Here is a 21,823-nt window from a genome sequence, read left to right on the forward strand (position 1 = left end):
TCCCTAAATCCCATCTGACACCCCCTTCCTCCTACCCTCTGCCCCCAGCTCTCCAGTAACCTACACCGCATAACATATGTGGCAGCTTTGTTTCTCACTCAAAGGATGTTGAGAATACAACTCAGGGGAGAAGGTTAGTTATCATTCACACAATTACAACAGAATGAACCATTTTTAATTAAACTAAAACACCACTAAGACTCTGTCAGATTAAACTTTGTTTTTTATTATGAAAAAGTATGTTTTCAATCTTGTTATTCCAAAGTTATTAAAGGAACATTTTTTTTTTTAAATCAAAACTGTATTAATTTATGTTCAGAACTGTTATTTTTCATATTTAATTCAAATTATAAGACTCACATAATGTAGGAGTTTTCAAAGTGCACACGTAAAACAGCATAAAAAGTGATTAAAACAGAATATTGAACATTTAACAAAATCATTGTGCACTTAAGGTTAAGGCACATTCTTCAAACGGCTCTAAATCTATATCACACTAAATAAATGGGAATAATGCGCTTTTTTTGTGTCTGAGTGTGCTGGCAAAAATGAAGTAATGAACTGAAAAACAGACATTTTATGAAAAAATTCAAGTCAGGAGGTTACACCGAGTCATTAGCTGATTGCTGAGAATTTGCTCTATAAACATATAAGTACAGATTTCTTAATGTTGGATTTTTTGTATTTTCAAAATTAAAACCAGTTTTTCTCCAAATTCTCAAGAATCAGTGATATACATGTACTGTGAATCAAGGCGCCTACATTTCAAAAAGATTGTAATTTCCTTGTATGAGATGTATCACATCACTTAGCTGTATCAGCACTGCAGAATAAATTGCTTACACAAGACTGAATTGGCTTGCTTGTACTTAAAAAGGAAAGGTTCAGAATGAATATTGTTTCCGTGCCTTGGTGCCATCCGGATGGCTCAGGATGCACCGTCATTTGAATGCGAACCCTGGAGATGAAAGAAAGGGGAAAAGGGGTGTGTGTGTGTGTGTGTGTGTGTGTGTCGTCAGGGGACATTAGAGGAAGGAAAAAAGAGGCGAACGGGAAAGGGAGGGAAACAAATGTGAGAGCTGTCGTGCATGAAATTAAAAGATACCTCTAAAATACTCTCGCCTGCGCCGCTTTATTGCAGGCCCTCTTGGACGTCTCTCTGTCTCCCTTTCTGTTTGTCTTCAGGGAAGACAGATGTGAGACGGTGTAACCTTTAAGGAACATCCAAATCGATAAAGCTCTCCAGTTCTCCAGATCTCAACACTGCTGTTGCCTCAAGCTAAAGGCTCAGGTTGGGGAACATGGGATGTGGGATATTTGCTCTGCCACTTTTTTTAACTCCCTGGTATTGTTGAGGAAAACGTTTGCAAGGTCTTACTTCCATCAATCCCGGTGTCCTTGTTTTTAGTTTGTACTCCAAAGGCCGACCACCCGCAGCCACAAAATTCATACAACCTATCCCCAAGTTAAACACTGTGTCATATAAAAGATATTGCAAAGGACCTAGATTGGCCCCTGACGTTTGAGGCCACTACAACAACCTTCAAGATTCAAGACTCTTTATTCTTAAATACTATGTAACAATGAAGCATCATTACCCATAATGAAATGAATTGTGATTGGTGCCAACTCACATTCACAGAAGCAAAAATATAATAAATGACAGAATAGAAATATGTAATTAAAATAAGATAAAATATATAGAATAAAAAAATGGTGATGCACTGGGCTGAATTTATATGTATTTTATTTTTTATATATATATCCATTTATTTTTGTTGTTGTTTTTTGTTTGTTTTTTTCAGTTATAAATAGATAGATAGATCTATAAAATACAACAGAATAAAATACTGAGGTATAAAAATAAAGGTAAAGGAAAAAACACAGAATAGGACAAGGACACTTAGAAAACACAAGATACATAGGTGGATAAATCCTTTGTCTTTTGGTTGATTCCATTTTACTGAGATTCCAAATTGCCAAGATCATTCTTATAGACCCTCATATATGCTCATTCATTTTCCATAAGCCCTTGTTCTCGGGGGAACAAGGGTACACCTATGACATGATGCAGAGTATACCCTGGGCATACGCTCACATGCACACTACAGCCAATTGAGAAGTGCCAATTAACCCAACGGTTAATGGACTGCGTTGGAGCAAGCAGAGACAACTTACATAGATACAGGGAGAACACGCCAACTATATATAGTGGGTTTGAACCCAGAAGCTTCTTGCTGTAAGGTGTCAGTGCTCAGTGAGTCAAACAAAGCCATATTGTGTTTGGATTTAGTCTTCTACTAATGAAACAACACTACCACCATAGAACAGAGCGGAAAAAATACATGACAATAATCCATCATTTTCATCTGGTATGTTAACAAAACAGTTAATGTCCACATAACACTGTTTTGATAAAACCATACATTTTTACTCTTTTACTTAGATATAATACAGTCATAGTGAACAGACTGTTTTTGAATAATGGCAGCCCAAATGCGCAGATGTCAGTAGACATAGACTATATAACCGTGTAATCCGATCCGATCCTCTCCCTCAAACGATATGGACAGTGGTAGACAGATGTAATATTTGTTATGTCACTGTGGCTTGGGCCTTAGAGGGATTTGGACTTTGATGGATCATTTATTTTGTTCTGGGCACGATTTCACCTGAAGGCCACGGTAATATCAGAGCTGACAAGCCGGACATGAATGTGCCTTTTCAGATAGAGGGGACCATGGTAAGCTGTTTGAACTTGTTAATCCCTAAGTACTGTGATGTGGCAAACCCACCATCAGTCGGAAGTGAATTACTTATGAAACATTTATTTCTCGCTCATCTCTGCTGACAGATGGGGGACATTTGTGTTTGACTTGAGTGAAATGGTGCCACAAAGCTACACGCAACTTTTGAAATGCGTTTTTCATTTTCATCTTTCCCAAGACTGCCTTATGTGTCCCTTTAGTGCATTTGAAGCTCACATCCACACCACATAATGAACAAGGTCCTCCCTTGACAGTAATCTAAAGTCTGTGATGATAAATAGAATGCCCTCTCAGAGTGTGTTTAAGCACATGCTTGTTTTATGTTGCAGTCCTCTTCAGGGGCACACCTGAACATTAGTTTTGAAAGTGTTGACTGCGTTCATATCCCTACCAATTGGAGATTGGATTATAGGGCATTCAGGCAAGTTGCACAAATAGTACGTTGGGAGGAGTAGTGCAGTCTCCCAGCAAATATACCCCCACACAATTTAACATGCATCATTTTAAACAGTTGTTTTTGAGTCTAGCTGAAAGTTAACGCAGGAATTAGCCAACCGACATTGCTGTTCATGCGTCTTTACACCTCGCCATCTGGGATAACTCCCTGGTTGACAGAGCAAAGCACTCAGTCACATGGCCTTCCATGTGTCTATGGATTTCCTGAAAAAGCAGCTCGCGAATGAGGCCTGTAGAATTACTGTGCATGTTGCCAGTATTTAAAGGAAATGCAGTGTGTCACCTTCACTGACACGTAAGGATGCCTTCTACAAGGAAGCATGCCGGGAATAACATGGAGCCATGCAATCTGTTCACCCATTTTATTTTTTTAAAGTGCTCATCATGCAGACGGCCTTTTTTCACTAAACAGTGGCCCATTGCTAACACTTAAGATGTTGTACAGGCTACGCTTGTCCAAATTAAATTTTAGTACCCATATGGTCACTTGTGGGAAATCTTTTCAGCAAAGGAAGAGACTAATTAAAACTTAAAAGAAGAATCCAAAGGAGTCTACTAAACAGCAGAGAGCGAGCACGAAACACTCATCCAGAATAGCTCAACCATCTCCTCCTCACACACACCCACGTTTGGATGCAGCTTGGTGCTGTACTGGAAAATCATCCAGACACTTAATACATGCTTACGAGAAACAGGGCCAGGACAGGTGCTGGTTTGGGTTCAGTAGGCTATATGCCATAACAAAACGTAACTACAGAATTTAAAAATCTAATTTCCTATCTTTTATATGTTTACTGACAGTGCAAGTATTCCACAGCCCATGTCATGAACCACTGAAAATCATGTCAAACACAAATATGAATTAATTCAGACAAGTTCAACAAACTTGTAGTCTGCAGAGTTCAGTCCATGTGTATGCCCTAATAACACACACACTCATTGACTTGAGGCTGGCTGACAGGGTACCAGAGGGGAGAAGTGTCACAACCAAAGTTCATAGTGGCCTGTGTGGTCTACCAGGCAAGTGTTTTAGTTCAGTCTCTAAACATACTGTCTGTGTTTTCTTAAGGCGCTTTTAACAAAAGAGAGTAATACCCGATTGAGACATGAAGGACTCCTCAGGGATTGGCTTTCTTTTGAGATCACCTGGTGTGGTGTTGGTGTGGAGATGTTGGCCAAGACAGAAACAATCCCTGACACTGCAACACAAAAACACAGGAAGATGAATTTTAATGGTTTTGCAGAGCAATTTGATGTCACTGTCTTTTGGGTAAAACTATATGATATTAAACTACAAATGCATAAATCTTATTAAATTATGGCCAACCTATAGACATACGAATGTTTAAGGGTTGGGTCAATCACAATACATTTTCTCAAATACTGTGTTCATAAGAATGGACAAAAACCATAAGTCTGAGCATTCACATAAAAGTTTGTCTGGATCTGAGGTAGAGTTAACTCCAGTTAATGCAACTAGTGAGGAGGGGACATTTGAGAGCAGCCATAGAAAATGGCTTAGATGGTGCAGGCTGATCTCTCTCCAACCCAATGAGTCAGGGTGACAAGTTCCTGACTTCCATGTTCAGATAGAATAGCTCCCAGTGGAAGCTCGGGGCAACAGGCATCTGGCCGATCGATGACTGGGGAGGGATATGAAGTATGGGTTCACCTTCGATGATAAATCTATCGTGGTGGGCAATATGAAGTATGCACACTCTATACCTGATGTATATGAGTGCGCAGGCTTGACACCCAGGTGTCAAGATTGATTAAATGGCTTTTTTTTTTGCCTGTGTGTGTGTGTGTGTGTGTGTGTGTGTGTGTGATGTGCACTTGATACATGCACACAAACCGCCTCTTGTCATTTTGACTGAGAGCTACGGGCTGTTGGCCTGAAATCATGTCTCTAAAATTGAAAACATCCTTAACTCAGGGGACCTCGCTTCCCTCATCCTCCTCTCCCTTTGTTGCTGGAGATCAGCAGTATCTCCAGACGCCACGACGCCCACTGGGAGCTGTTGTCTGTACAGGGATTTAATTTTCTTTCGTGAACATTATATAAGCCCCCTGTTGACTCTGTTGTCCCCCAAAATAAGAACTCATTCACACCCACTTCCACAGGCTCTTCTTCTAAGTTCTCATAGCACTGCACAGCCTGCAATGTAACTGCGTATTATAGTTAAGGTCCACAGCCATATGCAAAGCATCACCTAGAGAAAGATGCTTTTAGGATCTCTTGACATGTTCAGATAGTGTGAATCATCAGACACAATTCATAGACTTTTTTTTCTAATATTTGTCTTTCTATCTATGAGCTCAAAATCATTTGACCTCAAACTCATCATGAAGCATGTTATGGATTATTGCATGTCACTCTTACCGACATACATTGCTCATTGAAACCAATAGCGAGTTAGTAAGTTCATATTATTAAGCTTTTGATATAAAGATGCTGAGCTATGACTAATCAGGTGGAATGTGGACATAGGTGAAGCACACTTCTAAGCGCAACTCGCTGTGATGCTGAAAAAAACCCCAGGCCAAAGGTAGAAAGTCACCTTTATTGCGTTGTGTTTGTGATCTGTTTGTGTAGCTACACTACCACTAGTATTTGATTATTTATTTGATTTCTCTCAAATAAATTCTCTAGAATGGTATCTCTTCGCATGATGCCTGGATGGCTGTAAATCTTAACAATTGCATTCAATTTTTAGGAAAAAAAAATACTGAAGTGATTGTTTGCAGTGGCGCTAGTCAGGCATCATCTGTAGACCTGGCCCAGTACACAAAACCAACCCTCACAAACCTGCAGGTTAAAGTGGACTTGGATCTTAAACTCAACAGTCAGATCAAAGCACTTGTTACGTTAATCTTTTTCCACCTGAGGCAGCTGGCCAAAATGAATCTAGTTCTTTTGAGGCTGCACTTTGACAAAGTAATCCATGCATTTGTCACCACTCGGCTGGATTATTGTAATGCACTGCATGTGAGGGTTAGTCATTGGCCGTCTTACAGAACGCCCCTGCACATCTTTCAGCTGGCACACGTAAATATGAGCTATGAGATACATCACCCCCATTTTAGCCTCAGTCCACTGGCTGCGCGTACATTTTAGGATCAATTTTAAAGTTCTTTTATTTGCTTTTAAATCTCTCAATGGTCTGCCCACCCTACTTCTCTGAGCTGCTGCACGTTCAAACATCCATCCACTCTCTCGGGTCAACTGATCAACTGCTTCTCAGTTTGCCAAAGACTAAACGTAAGCTCAGAGAGGGCTATGTTGCCTAGTAGTTAGGGGAATGAGGTTTGTGAACACATGATCTTCCAGACCCAAGATGCTTCTTTATTCACTACGCCACTACTTACATACATTTACATGCAAGTTAATAACTTGCAGTTTACAAACATACTGATACTAGAAAAGTTGTGGAAAAGATATAGGTATAGGTATGTAACAATAAGCGTGTTGTTCTAATATTGCAAAATTCCAGCAAAAATCCAGCACATTCCAGCTCTGCTGCAGCCCACTTCTCCACTCCAATATCCAGCACTGTGAAACGACTTTCTAATTATGTTGTCCGAGCTGTCAGCTGAGTACTGGAGAGTTAAATATTAGCCACTTCTCTACAGCTCGATTACATCAGTTGTCAGAGAGGAACAACAGTGCATTTGGTAAATATAGGAGAGCATCGTGATTTAAACATCAAAAGGTCCAGCTTCAGACTAGATTTCTGTCTGTCAAAAATCACAAGGCTATACTGTTGTCTCCTCTGTGCTGATTGATCAAAGCTACTTTCACAGGGCTATGCCCATAGCGATATATTTTCATTGGTGATTACATCAGTCACTGTCTATTGATAAGGTCCCAGTGATGACCTGCTATACCTCTGTATACTCCTATGCCATTGCCTCCTGCTCCTTTCAGTTGGTTTTCATTGCTATACCATGCTAACCAATTCACCTCACACAGAGTCAATGTCTGCATGACAGATGTTGAACATACACCAATCAGGCATAACTTTATGACCTCTGACAGGTGAAGTAAATACGTAAATAACATTGACCACTGTGACATTTCAATATTCTGCTGGGAAACTTGAACCTGGCATTAGTGTGGAAGTCATTTAGACATACAGCGCCCACCTGCACCAGACCAGACACCACCACCCCATAGCAAATACACTCCTTGATGGCAGCAGACATCCCCAGCAGGATGCAGCCTGACACAGACACACACACAGAAATGCTTGAGGAACAACTCGAACAAACATGAAGAACAGCATAAGGTGTTGACCTGGCCTCCAAATTCACTAGATCCCAAACTGATCAAGTATCTGTGGGATGATCCACAGAGGCCCCTCCCCTCAACACATAAGACCCAACATTGTGACAACATTCTGTTTCCACTCTCTGATGAGTCACAAATGTTTTGGATGCTCAAGGGATACCTACACAATATTAGGAAGGTGGTCATAATGTTATGCGAGATCAGTGTATAAAATAAAGTGATTTTAGTGAAAATATTTATTATTTTATCAATGAATTTGTTCTGCTTTGTAATCAGATGGAACCTTCCATCTTTCTATAGTCTGGTAACCAAACAAATTTAATCAACTTAAGTGCCCCATTCCTAAAAACGAAACAAAACAAAAAAATTTTATGAGCATATATAGTAATTACAACAGCCAGAAGCTCTTGATATGGTCTCAGAAACACCTGCTCATTGACAGATTATCTATTAACAGCTGGGAACCCTTGCCATAGTGTCTCTGGAGACATACTGGACCCAAAGTTTTTTTTCCTGAATAAGCCAGTGTGAGTGTGGGGGTAAACGGCTGAATGAGTGAATGAGAAACAATGTGAATCACTTTGAATACCACTGAGGTAGACAAGCGATATACTGTTTCAGCCAGTCCATACATCCAATTAGTGCTTAAAATTCAGAATCATGTTGCTAGGTCTAGACTGGTGACCTGTCCAGGGTGTACCCCGCCTCTCTCCTGATGACAGATGAGATAAGATGATCTGTTGCTAGGTCCTTCCACACAGAGTGGAAGTTAGGTCCCTCATTATTTCAGATGTAGTAAAAAAAAAAAAGATTCAGGAGTACGTACATTTTTTGGTTTCCTTCCTCTGCCACTCATAAAGAAAAGGTTTTGCACATCTTTTGGAGCCCACTCTATTTCTGATTGCTATGCCAAGACCGATGTAACAGCTCGCAATGCACGTCAGAACAGTGTCTATCACATTGGCTGTGTGATGCCATGATCTAAGTTGTGAAGTGAGTCCATATGCAATCCACAGGAGTCCACAGCCATCCTCTGAGGATTGAGAGAAACTTGTTTAGTGGCCTCCAGGCTCTATTCCTTCTCCCATCACTCATTTCTATCAGCACAATGTATCTAAGTGTACTGGACAGCCAATGAGGTGTTGTTACATCTGATGGTGTCATGCACTCATCAGAGATACTCTCTTCATTAGTCATCTGCGTAAAGACAGTCATTGTGTATAATGTCACAGTGTCATCCAGCAGCTGGTGTGTTGGGTGAAATATGTGTTAAATTGATTGTATTCTTTATTTAATGGTCATATACTCCCCCCTGCCTTTCTGTAATTTATATTTAAGGCCTTGATTTAGGGTGCGTTATCTGCTTATTCGCCTTTGGTGTCACATGGGGGTTGACAACATCCAACTACACACAACTACTAACCGTTATCCCAGATGTCATTGATCGTAGGGGGCAGGTTACCAACATGGAAACAATGCACACAAATGAATAAAATGAATGCAAACACAGATATACAAAAGTACCATGTGTTCCCTTCAAGTGTCTAAGATTTTCAGTTTCTCAAATGTTTAATCAAATCTAACTGAAACCAAAGTCAGTGTATTTGGCTGTAAATACCTCCAATCATATAGTTTCTCTGTATAACCACCTTGGCCTCCAGTACTACTGAGATTAACCATCCTTTAACTCTCAGATGAAACAAGAAACTAGGCCTGCACACTGCACTGCACAAACTTAGCTGCATACAAGCTCCTTATTTTATTAAAAACCTAATAGTATCATATTACCCCAAAAGAACAGTGCTCTGAATAAAGAAACTAAATGAAAAAATAGAATGAGAAAAGTAGAATGTAAAGCATATTGAGGCAATATGGATTTCTGTTATAATTAATTATAATTCTTAAGAAAGAAAGAAAGAAAGAAAGAAAGAAAACACATGTAAAGTTATCATACATTTAATGTAATCAGTTCTAATAAGCTTTCATCCGGCAAGCTTTTTGAAGTTTCTGTGTTTAAACAGCCCAACTCTCTCTGCATCCACTCATTTGAAGGAAACAGTTTAGGTTTTGGTGTGTCCTAAGCCTTGGAAGTAGGAGATGCAAACCTTTAACAGAGTTAAAAACAGTCTCGCTGTAACGACTAATCCACAGCACCCTGTTGTCCAGTCAAACCCAGTCCTTGTGAGAAATATTGGCAAAAGGCATTTCTTTAAGAAAAGGCTGCACAGAATTGAATGTACATTCTGATTTAAAAGAGCCTTTAACATCCTAATCATCTGTTCTCCGTAAACTCAGTGTGCTGTGCTCTCCTGCTATGCATCAGACACAGGATATTGGAAAAGCTCTGCAATGATTTACAATCTTTTCAAAAACCTGTCATATCTCAGTGATAAATCTACAGAGATTATGAGTGAGAGGGTGCTGTGCTTTTACTCCAGGCTACAATGAAAACAGACCTTGCAGTATATCAATAACTGCAGTGAGGATGCTTAATATTTCAGGGAAATTACTGAGATGTCTTAATATTCTGAGGAAAATGTCAGAATGCCTCGACAAAGGTGAGGTAGCTGGGGCAGTATTTTCTCTCTCTCCCTCCCTCTCTCCCTCCCTCCCCCCTCTTGTGGGCCAAGCTGTTGTTTGCAATCTCTCTGATAATGGTGGAAAAACAGATTTGGAGTTGAGATTACCTGCTTTAAAGTTTTGGAATAAAGAATAGTTGACAGAGCCGGGACAGAAGCTGATTTATCTTAAAAGATAAACGGGTGTGGGTCTTTCTTCCTTCATCAGGTCAGTATCAGCAGGCTTCATTTACATAACAGTCATGGCTTTGAGGGTGTGAAGGTAAAAACCAATAGCTAGGTGGGCCGTGCTGAGACAGGAGCAGAAGGTCACTACTTTCTGTCTTACATTGTCTAGAAACTACTGCCAGGGGGTCGAGCTAAGGGCCCAGAGGACTGTGGGAAGAGGAGGATAATAATGGAGTGCAGATAGCACACGTGTTCTGCTGGGAAAAAGCTTGCTGACATTTGGACATGGTTTTTGCTGCCTCTATAAAGAGTCTAGTGTATTAAGATAAAGTCCCCTGGTTGTTTTGTTTTGTAGCAATATCTTGAAATGTGTGCACAGTTGACTGATATGCCTTCATAAGAGCTGATACCAGTGTTTTGCAGACATTCTGCAGATATTTCCTGTTTGTAATATTCAGCTTAAATTCTGTAAACTGTGAAATAATAAAGATAACAGTAATGCACAGCTAAGGAATGTGATATAAATACAAATTTCAGGAGTGTAAAACAAAGATCCTATATATCTATATTTGCAGTAACAGCATATTTGTCATGTTAAAGACTGACACTTGACATCTAAATAGTGTACAAAAATAGGACAATAACCATTTCTAACTTACTCAAATCACAGAGAGGTCTTTCCTAGAATAGCATAGTTTGCTCAGTTGTCTCAATGTCAGGAAATCATAAATTAAATGGACTCCTCAGAAAAGTCACTGAATTTAGTTTACTCAAAAAATGTACTTAAAATTTGAATGTTGAACAGAGTCTTAAATTATTATTTTACAATAATTATAACAATTATTGAAATGTTATGTATGTGGTGGGTGGTACAGTGGGGTGGTGGTTAGCGCTGGTGCCTCACAGCAAGGTGACGGTGGGTGTTAGCCCTGCAATAAACTTCCGACCGGTTGTTTCATTTTCTTTTCTGCACAGGACACGTTTGTACAGACAGAGATCTGCCTTAAACTTTCTGCATGTTTTCCAGCACCTTTTAGGACAGGGCAACTTATATTACATCCTTACACACTTCTTTCCTCACTGATGAAAAAAAGAGTTTGTAATCAGGTCATTGCAAAAACCTGTGCAGCGTAAGGAGAACTGTACTAATATAAAATAGAGACCAAATAAGTACCTCAACTTATTATAAAGAGGACATGTGATGCTTTGTGTGATCCTGTCAGGCTCCATTGAAGCCTCGCTTTAACATCTGTCCTGAGTAATCTATCAACAAGTGGCCATCTTCAAGTTTGGGGCATTTCTGCTTTCATCTCCAGCCAGCTCTCAAGATCTGATGTCAGTTGTATGCTCTGCATGCAATAAGGGTTGAATAGTAGGAGGTAATGCTTTTCAACAGTGAAATCTATATTCTTGGCCTGAATACATATTGTTGCATCTCACACAAAGGAAGCAACGAAAGCTTTTCTGCAAGGTAACTGAAGCTCAACACAAACTCAACGTCAACACCATAAACACCGTCAGTCTGACACCTGTAATATACAGCCCCCGCTTGTCAAAAAAACAATATAACTATTAAATATAAATGATAACATAAACAAATTAAATTATCAATACTGTGCACTGCAGATATGTTTACTGGCACCGCCACTAGCTAGTACTTCACAGCGTGCAGATAGGATAATGGAGCCCCAAAACCTTTTCCATATATAGCAGTTAAAGGTCTTATAACTACATATCAATACATATATAATATCAATAAATTGATATGCAGCTGCCTTCTTTCTGTTACAGCAGGTAAAGTTTATTGACTGTTGTGAGGATTTGGACCGCTCCTCTGCTAACATTGCCTAAATCAGTGACAGTTACAGTAGTATATTTGTTGTATTTCAGGACCTATTAAAATACTCTGCATGCCATGGTAGTATGGACTTCATCTTCAGTGAAGTATTTCCTGATGAATCTCTGCTAGTTTTCTGTAATGACCTGTCTAATCTAATTTAGTCCATTTCCTGCTTAAAGTGTCATGGTACAGCAGTAAAGTCGACTAGACGAGTACAACCCCTAGTATGGAAATAAACATTTGTCGTGCAGTAGACGAATGTAACAGCTGCTGTCTCTAATTTAATCTCTACCGCTGGATCAGAACCATAAACAGCTGTTTGTTGACTATACATTGAGACATGGGAGCTTATACTTATTTTGGAACAAGCTGTGAAGTCTGTCTCTCGCTGAAAGCACACTTGTTAAGTTATTATTTATTCATTCATCTCAGTTTAGCTTCAATTCTTGGAGTTTAGCTTTAGTTAATGAAGTTACACTTTGCCACTTCAGATTGCCCAGGATGAGTGTTAATGCAAGGTCTCAATGGGGCCTCTGATGTCAGTGCCCCTAATAGGGCAATGCACTGCAACCAGTACTCAAGACAACATCTACATAGGTTTGAGAACACAAGCACAGCATTTTGAAATAAAAGCAAACTAACACACACAAAAAATGTATGCTTGTGGAAAATAGGACATACCAGACTGAACAGGTTTCCAGGGGCAATGGCGAAGTGATGGGCTTATTGTTGCCAAGGTGACTGAAGTTGATTATCCATCAGTGGTGTACACCTCTGTGTACACATTACATTATCACTTGTCGGTGCTCCACTGTGCTAGCTTACAGACTTTCTAGCTCGTGGTCTACATTTCTTTTGTTGAAAAGAGACACGTCTAACAACATTTCATTTTCTTTGAGGTACTGATCTTGGCCAATTGTGAGCATACATTTTCCATATGTAAATTTGCCATAGAAGAAGTTGCAGAGCTTCTTGAGAATAAATTAGCACACAATAGATGTTATTATTTTAACACCTGGGATCATAAAATGTGTCCCTGGTGTATTTTGTACACTTCAGAAAATCTATTATATTTTGTGTAAATGTATTGTTTCTAATTTTGTTGTACTTGTTCAATGACAAATAAAGCATTCTATTTTTAAAAAAGATATACCATATGAATTACATTACCATATAGAGTAGTTACTGTGTTGTCAAATTACTAATGAAGTTATCTTTTCTCAGAAAAACTTTGTCATGAGAGCCCTGCTGCCTTACTCAAGAACTCCGCAGGGGTTTTCATGGTGAATGTTATTAAAACCTACTACATGGTAACAAGTGCATCCAAATGAGTGTGCACATGTCTGTCTTTCAGTGACTGCATGCCAGCAGGAACAAAGCCAATGTAAATAGGAAAGATGGCAATGATAAATTCTTGTCATAATCTGAGCTTACTTCAGGTCTGTCTTTCTTCTTCCTCCAGATAGGGAAACTCTGTGGAGTTCCTTATCACATAGTCAGAGATAACAGGGCTCCAGTACAAAGCGATGATCCCGTCTGTTTGCTGACAAGTGAAGCTGCTTCAATCTCTGCAGAGGAATCCCACCTTGTTCTGGGACAGAGAGCAGATGACACATAGAACGTAGAGAGTATAGAAAGCTAATTTACAGGGAAAGCATGACAGATAGACACTGAGGAGAGAACAGCAAATACACTTAAGGTGGAATGGAAAAAAGGTCAGCCTTCTGGAAATAACAGTTGTGTTCATATATAGTTGGACAATGCCACAATTTGTCTTATTGTAGCTGTTTACCAGAATTGAGTATATACAGGTTGCAGGTATATACTGAACAAGGTGCTCAAAGCATTACATTTCTCCACATCCAAAATGCAAGTTAGAATTGCAACAATTTGTATAAGCAGTCATCTATTTCGAAGGGCTCATATGTGTTGGACAAATTAATTTAATCATAAATGATGCAAGCATGACCTTGTGTAGCCAGCCCACATCCTATCAGAATATTAGTCTGGCAACACTCTACTGGGATTTGATTATGCAGCATGTTTCAACCAATTATAGGAAAAAATAATCCTTCTGTGTGAAACTTAATACTTCTACAACCATTCAGCCTAACAAGAGTACACAGATCAGACACACACACCATTTCATTTGTGTGTGTGTGTGTCTGTGTGAGACTGCTGCCATCAGGAGTATCATCGTTATGGGGTGGGGGTGCCTGGTCTGGTCCAGAAGTTTCTCAGCAGAACATTGAATTGTCACAAGATGGTCAATGTTATTCACTTTACCTGTTAGTGATCATAATGTTATGCCTGACACCATTAAGTCATCCCTGAAAATCACTTAATCCTTGTTTATTTTTCCTCATTTAACATTATTTTGTTGTGAATTCTTGCAAAGGTTGTGATTACAGACTGTAAGCAGATCACTTGTTCAATGGCAGTCCTTAACAAATTAACCTAATGGCTCTCAGATGGCGGTGGCATATGACTATGCTACTCTTACTCTTGTGCCCATTACCAGCTCATACAAACACTGGCTGGCCCTGTAGATCTTTCCCAGAGCATACGAGTTCCCTATGGAGAGGCTCCAGGTCAGTTGTCAGCGGTGAAGTTGGTCTGTCTTCCAGGTCATTTTAGGCAATGACTATCTGCAGTCTATAACCCATGGACATCGCCAAAGAATGAGTTTCCTCTATTATGACGCTTTGCCAGGACTCAAGCTCTCTTCATTTGTTTGTTTGTGGAACTTACTGCCTTTAGTTTTGCTTATGATGACTGAATTCATCTCTAACTTTTGCATTATTTAAAAAAGATATTGACAGCTTCCATAAGTAATGTCTAACCCGGGTGGAAAAAAGCCGTCACGTGACAGGGCACACCCAGTAACACCGGAAACATAGCTCCATGTGGCTCGCTGTAGGCAGTAGCGTGAGGAGCACGCTGGGGAAATGTTTGCTGCAGGTACGTCGTAGCAACGCTCGATCAATGTAACATCAAACACACCGAAACTTATGCAATCACTGTCGAAATATAGGAGCCGACTACCGGAGCCGCTGAGGGTCAGAATGCCGAGCCGTGTGCCGATTTAAATCTCGGAATTGGTAAGTTGAGCTAATGCTATTCGGGTAGCTTACCCTAGCCGCTATCTGTGGGTTGTTTGGTGCGGTTTAATAGTGTGGTGGTATTTTAATATAACAAATATTGCATTATTTACTCACATCGAATGACCTCCACTGCAGTAGTCGGGCTGGTAGGAGGCTCCATTGTGCAGCCACTCCTCTTTCTAACTCTTGCCCTTTTGCCACACACGCACGGACCACACATCCACTGCACACACTCACCCCCAACACGGACTTTTCCCACTTCCCACTGGACATTCAAATAGTGGGCTTTTTTTTTTTTTTTTTTTTTTTTTTTTGAGCAGCTGTGGAACTGTGCGCTGCAACGGCATTCAGTGACAAATGATGATGAGATTAACTGTATATAGTGTTTCTATAAATGGCCATTTGTGTTTCTGTTTATTTATCACTGTTAATATTTAATGCTTATGGTTCACAATTATAAAATATGGTGTGCTAAATCTAAAGTTCATTCAGTGTCTTTTTCTCCACTCCAGAGTCAACCTGGGGTCTTCTGAACTTAGCCCAAATGATTGTGTGATAAATGATGTTGTACTGCTAGCTGTTAGTATCTAAACCTAAACAGGGTAGCGTGCTTGTTACAAATGTCTTTAAACTTTCTTGCCAAACCAGATACCCACCCATGTTCTGTCTGCTAGCTTAGCTCGAGGCTGCATTTATCTAAAGATGTACTTCCTAAGCTGTCACGCAAAATGTTCACATTTTTGTATTATTATGAGCATCTTCTAAAAGTTCTTCTTAATGTTGGCTGTGAACGATGCATTCACTCCAGAGAGACATCAAAATACTAAACAAAAAGAGCACAAGGTGCAAGTGTTTTTCTTCTTTTTAAACTGTCGGCCCCACATTATGATAGTTAGGACTTTACAGGGTTAGTGTGTGCTGCAACTCATGTACCTGAATCTCCCACTTTCAATTCTGTGTTTTCCAATTCTCATATGAAAGTTGCACCTTTATTGATCCTAGTTAAGGGAAATTCTTGTTGACCCTGCAAAATTGAATTTTCACATCAAGACAGACATTTCCGTTAACCTAAAGTATATAACAAATCTAATATGCAAAATAAGATAAAACTGGACTCATGGAAACATGATATGCAGAAAAGCTGTGGTGTGTGCATTTCATTTGGCTGTGGCTCAAGCAGGTTGTCCACCAACCGGAGGGTTGGTGGTTCGATCCCCAGAATGTGCCAAGAGCAAGATGTTACAGGGCCCGTAGATGGGGACCTTGGTGACAAATATATTACCTGTAAAAGCAGGTGAAAAGTGAGAAAGGAAAACATGATCCGTCTCTGTTTTCCTCCAGAATGTGTCTGAGTCTGATTTATTTTATACAAAATAAACAAACATCAGTCTTTATCATACAACTGAGCCAGTTCTTAGTTCACATCACTACATTCAACTATTCCAAATCTGTTCTTTTTAGGTTTCCTCAGTTTCCCTAATCTCCACATTTCCCTTTACACAGTTATATTCAATAACCAGTATCAGTAATATATTACATGTTTGTCTCATTCAGGACTTCACTGGTAGAAATCACTATTCACAGCGTATTATGAAAATCCAGCATGTTGGACAGATTGACCGTTTAAGTGCATCTGTTGGCTACACAGAGTTGCTAATAGAGTGCTTGTGCTACACCAGCTAATCAATTCAGTCTGATCTCATTCATTTATGTCCTTTACAATGGACATTCTGTTCACCCGTATCTTCCTGAAGTATTTGGAGTTACCCTACCGAGCCCTATAGTATTCTGTAGATGACATCCTGGGATTCTTTATCTATTGCTATTTTTACTGTGATAATTATATATATTCTTGTTCATAAACATGTTTATAACAATATTTTTACATCTGAAAACCGTTTCATTATTTCTGTTTTGAAATAACAGTCATTTAATTAATGTCAACTGTAGTGGACATCGGGACAATTTTAATGTATTTAATGACATTCTTTGGAGAGTCAGACCATTGCTTGACTGTGTGAGGCAAGGTTGTCTCAGCCTCCCACGTGTGACCAGGTGTGCATTGATGAGCAAATCATCCCTTTCACAGGCTGCTGCCTGGTCAGGCAAGTATGTGCGAGGAAAGCCAAACCCTAGTGGTCTAAAGGTTTTTGTGCTTGCCTCCTCAAACGGCCTGGTCCTAGACTTCGAGGTGTATCAGGACAAGAACACAAGACTCCCCAAGACTGGGAGTTGGAGCTGCAGTAGTCTTGCGAATGGTCAAGTCAGTTCCTACAGGAATTTATGTGTTCTTTGATCGATATTTCACAACGATCGATCTCATGGACGCTTTGCTCTCAAAGGGTCTTCCAGCAACTGGAACCATTATGAAGAACAGGGTTCCAAAGCAATGCCAGCCACCAGAAGGTAAGCAGTTGAGAAAAGACGGGAGAGGGGTTTCAGTGACGGTGGTCCAGAAGAGGCCTGAGGTGGCAGTGACCAAATTGTTTGATAATAAACCAGTTCTCAAGGCCTCCACTGTATATGGGAAAGACCCAGAGGATATCTGCAGCAGCAGATGGTCCAACAAAGACAAAGGTCATGTCCAGGTGAGACAGCATGGGTGGCGTAGATCTCTGTGACAGAATGCTGAACTTCTATTACATGTCAACCAAGACCAAGAAGAGGACGTCACGTGTGATGACGCATTTCTTTGATGTTGCCATCAAGAATACTTGGATCCAGTACAAGTCTGACAGCAAAGCGCTGAATCGACCAGCTGAGAATACACAGCAGTACCTGGATTTCAAGTTGCACCTGGCCAAAGAGCTGCTGGATAGTCCTTCATTTGATGACAACAGTGAGGAAGAGTATCAGCCATCAACTAAATCAAAGGATCCCACAGCCAGAGCCATCTGTATGCAGACTAGGAGCCCAGCACAGAGATAATGGACATCAAACATGTAGAAAGATGCAGAAACAAGGGCTGCAATGGCAAGACATACATCAGCTGCACCAAATGCAAGATGTTCCTCTGCATAACCAAAAAGAAAACATGCTACCAGGATTATCACATCTAAAATGTCCAGAGGAAGAAGAAAAGCAGAACTACTTAGGGGTTATGTCTTATAGTTCACTGTTGAACTGAATTCATGTTTGTCATTACATTGTAATGTATTATTACATACATTTTTATCCTTGTAAGCAACAAGTAATACAGAATTGTATTGTTTTTGTTCAAATTGAATGTGTTATTGGGTGAATACCACTCTAAAGATATAATCTGATCCTTTTTTTCTTATTTTCTAAAATCAGTTCTATTTTCACACTGACATGGTCCTGTTGTCCTCTACAGTGGACATGCTGTGAAATTAAAATAAAAATATAAAAATTGTAAGGTTTTTTTTTTTGTTTTGTTTTTAGGCCCAAATAGATAGGAAATCACTAAAAACAGAAAGTGTAAGATGCTTTTTTCCCTTGGTTCTCTTATATAAACCAGTTCTACATTGGTGGAAATGCCCTTTAGAAGTAGCTGCAAGCTGTGTGCAAATGATGAATTAAATGCAATGAAGAACAGTAAAATATATGTGTATATATTTGTATTATGAACAGCATGTACTGTGGGGGAAGATGATTATTGAACTTCTGTATCCTCACCCTCAAGGTTCTACCATTGGTTATCTATGCCCTACTCTTCAGTGCAGTCCTCTTCTGCATCCCTTCCACTGCATTTGTATTATTTATTTATTTTCTAACTCCAGTCATGAAGATCTCATACTATCAACAACCATACACCCTTTTTTGTATTCCTAATTTTCATTATGTTTCTTGGTTGCTTAAGTAGTTGGATCATGAAGAATAAACTTAAGGAGCCAGTAATGGCCCATACATATAAAGTGCCCATTTAACACTTTAAACGGCCACTTTATGATGGATATTTTTAATTAAACTATTTTAGTTGGGTGGATAGTCCCACTCTGTGCTTTCATAATGTGGTGCATTTGGGGAGAGCATTCACCAGAAGTGTTTGTGTCAATGAGCATGTGTCACACTGTGTTAGTTATTGACTTACAACTGGAAGTATATCAAACCATTTAATAAAAGGGTAAACAAATAACTGACTCCATCCAGACCAGGGCCCAGATGTGAAGCTTTTCCAACTCCTACACTTAAGCAAAACCCTTGTAATGTTAGTTTAATATTTGGTACTTGCAAAACAGCTTGAATTATTATTACTATCTTTTAACATTTTCACTTTTATTTCCATATTCCCATAGTCCATATTTAAATGCTGAGACATGTAACCTGCTATGTACACAGTCCATGTCCCTGCCTAAGCACAAAACACTGAACACCAACTTGCTCTCGAAGGTGTGCCAGAGTCTTGGTTAACAGCACTCCTGCAAATGGTGTTTGTGTGAAGTAACAACATTGTTTTGTGCTTTATAGAACTGCTGAGATTAAAAGGAACTACATAAGTGCAGACCATTCCTCACAGAAAATGAACTGGTAAAAGTTTGAGTATGTCATTAATCTTTTTTTTTTTTTTTTTTTTTGCAATATATCTGTACCAGTACCAGCTTCTCCAATGAAATTGAAAGAACTGGGTGTTAACAGCTTGTTAATTAAGTTGAATTCTCTGACTGAACCTGAATCAATAATGGATTTTACAAATCCTGTGGCTTGTAGACTTACAGTTCTTCTGTTATGGAATAAATAATAAGATGTTCTGTTGTATCCTGTTCTGCCAGGTTCTTAACACAAAGAATAAATCAACTAAATCTGATAAAATATAACTTTATAACAGTAGCAGTATAAAAAACACACGTGCTATAAACTAAAACAGCTGGGCTCATAAAAGAGCATTCTGGCACTGTTTCTTTCTATAAGAATGGAGTCGAAATAATTTAAATGGCACTTCACTGGTATAAACATGCTGACAGATCCACTCACCTGCTTTGTGTGGATGTAATAATGTGTTGTATTATAAGAATGGTCAGTCTGTTTGGAGCTGACAGAAAGTAAATCAGACAAGCACTTTTTACAATTGTGATGAACAGAAAAGCTTAGAATGTCAACAGTGTCCTTGAGACAGATGAGCTGCAGCAGAAGACAAAAAAAATGAAAGAAACCTGAGGCTTGAGTGAGCACTGCTGAAGACCAGTTGACGTCTGGTCTGATTAATTTCTGCTGAGGCTGCAGATCAACCTCAACGGCGATGGATGAATGAATCCATTCACCAAACCCAACCTGTCTTGTATAAACAGTCCAGGTTTCTGCTGAGGGTGTTTCAGTAGGGCATTGTTTCTTGGCACACTTTGAGTCCTTCATTACCAATTATTCTTTGAATACTACAGGTATCTGAGGATTGTTTTTGACCATGCCGTGCTTAATGGCCACTATCTTTCAGCATGACAATTCACCATGATACCAAGACAAATACACTACCAGTCAGAAGTTTGCATTTAATGTTTTTTTTTCCTCTATTTCCATGGCAATTTACATTGCAGATTCTCACTTAAGGCATCAGAACAAAAAATTGTGAAATATCTCAAAACTTGTTTTAGATTCGTCAATATAGCCACCCTTTGCTTTGGCTACTGCTTAGCACTCCTGCCATTCTCTCATAAGCTTATGAGGTAGTCACCTGAAATAGTTTCCCAACAGTCTTGAAGGAGTTCCCAGAAATCATGAACACTTGTTGGCCCCTTTGCCTTCACTCTGCGGCCCATCTCTTTCCAAACCATCTTGATCGGGTTTCTGTCAGATGACTGTTGGAGGCAATGTCATCTGGTGCAGCACTCCATGACTTAGTCAAATCGGCCCTACACGGCTTGGAGGTGTGTTTGGGGTCATTGTCCTGTTTAAAAAGAAATGATTGTCTGAATAAACAGACCATGGGATGGGATGGCATGTCGCTGCAGGATGTTGTGGTAGCCATGCTGGCTCAGTATGCCTTCAATTTTGAAGAAATCCCCAACAGTGTCACCAGTAAAGCACCCTCACACCATCACACCTCCTCCTCTATGCTTCATGGTGGGAACCATGCATCACCTTTCTCCATCACACGTGTCTGCGAGACACAGCGGGTGGAACCAAAGATCTCAAATTTGGACTCATCAGAACAAAGCACAGATTCCACTGGTCTAATGTCTATTCCTTGTGTTTCTTTTCCCAAACAAATCTCTTGTGTTTGTTGTTTTTCCTAGTAGTGGTTTCTTAGCAGCTATTCAGCCATAAAGGCCTGATTTGCAAAGTCTCCTCCGAACAGTAGTTGTTCCTGTAGGACCATAAGAATTGAAAAAATAAATAAATAAAAACTGCAACAGTGACATGTTTGTTTGTCACTGGTGGAAATAGAACAGAGCACAGTTTAAATTAAACAAAAACACGAGCTTAGTGGAAGTGTGGGTGAGTCCCCAATATCGCACCTCCGTCAGGCTTTTCTCCGACTCCAACTCCGAACTCCAGTGATAGCACCACCCATGTACCTTGGAAATTAGCGTCAGTTTGGACAGTGCAAGGGAGTGGGGATGCAATATCCATATATACACAGTCTATGGGCTGGACTGAAAGACCAAGCTATCAGTTTCTATGATTTCCAGCAACATAAACATCCAGTCTAAGATGATACAATC

The 21,823-nt window shown here is 39.7% G+C and overlaps 1 long non-coding RNA gene across 1 annotated transcript; it reads right to left on the reverse strand.

Moving 5' to 3' along the window:
* Positions 1-272: 272 nt before the first annotated feature.
* LOC125008418 lies at positions 273-15,608 on the reverse strand. The gene is made up of 4 exons (XR_007112889.1): positions 15,321-15,608; positions 13,537-13,693; positions 4,320-4,423; positions 273-958 (listed from the first exon to the last, which is right to left on the reverse strand). It is a non-coding gene; the product is annotated as an uncharacterized LOC125008418 (long non-coding RNA).
* Between the last annotated feature and the right edge of the window lie 6,215 nt (positions 15,609-21,823).

This window comes from Mugil cephalus, chromosome 5, assembly GCF_022458985.1.
Source record: "Mugil cephalus isolate CIBA_MC_2020 chromosome 5, CIBA_Mcephalus_1.1, whole genome shotgun sequence".
In the NCBI taxonomy this organism is placed as follows: domain Eukaryota; kingdom Metazoa; phylum Chordata; class Actinopteri; order Mugiliformes; family Mugilidae; genus Mugil; species Mugil cephalus.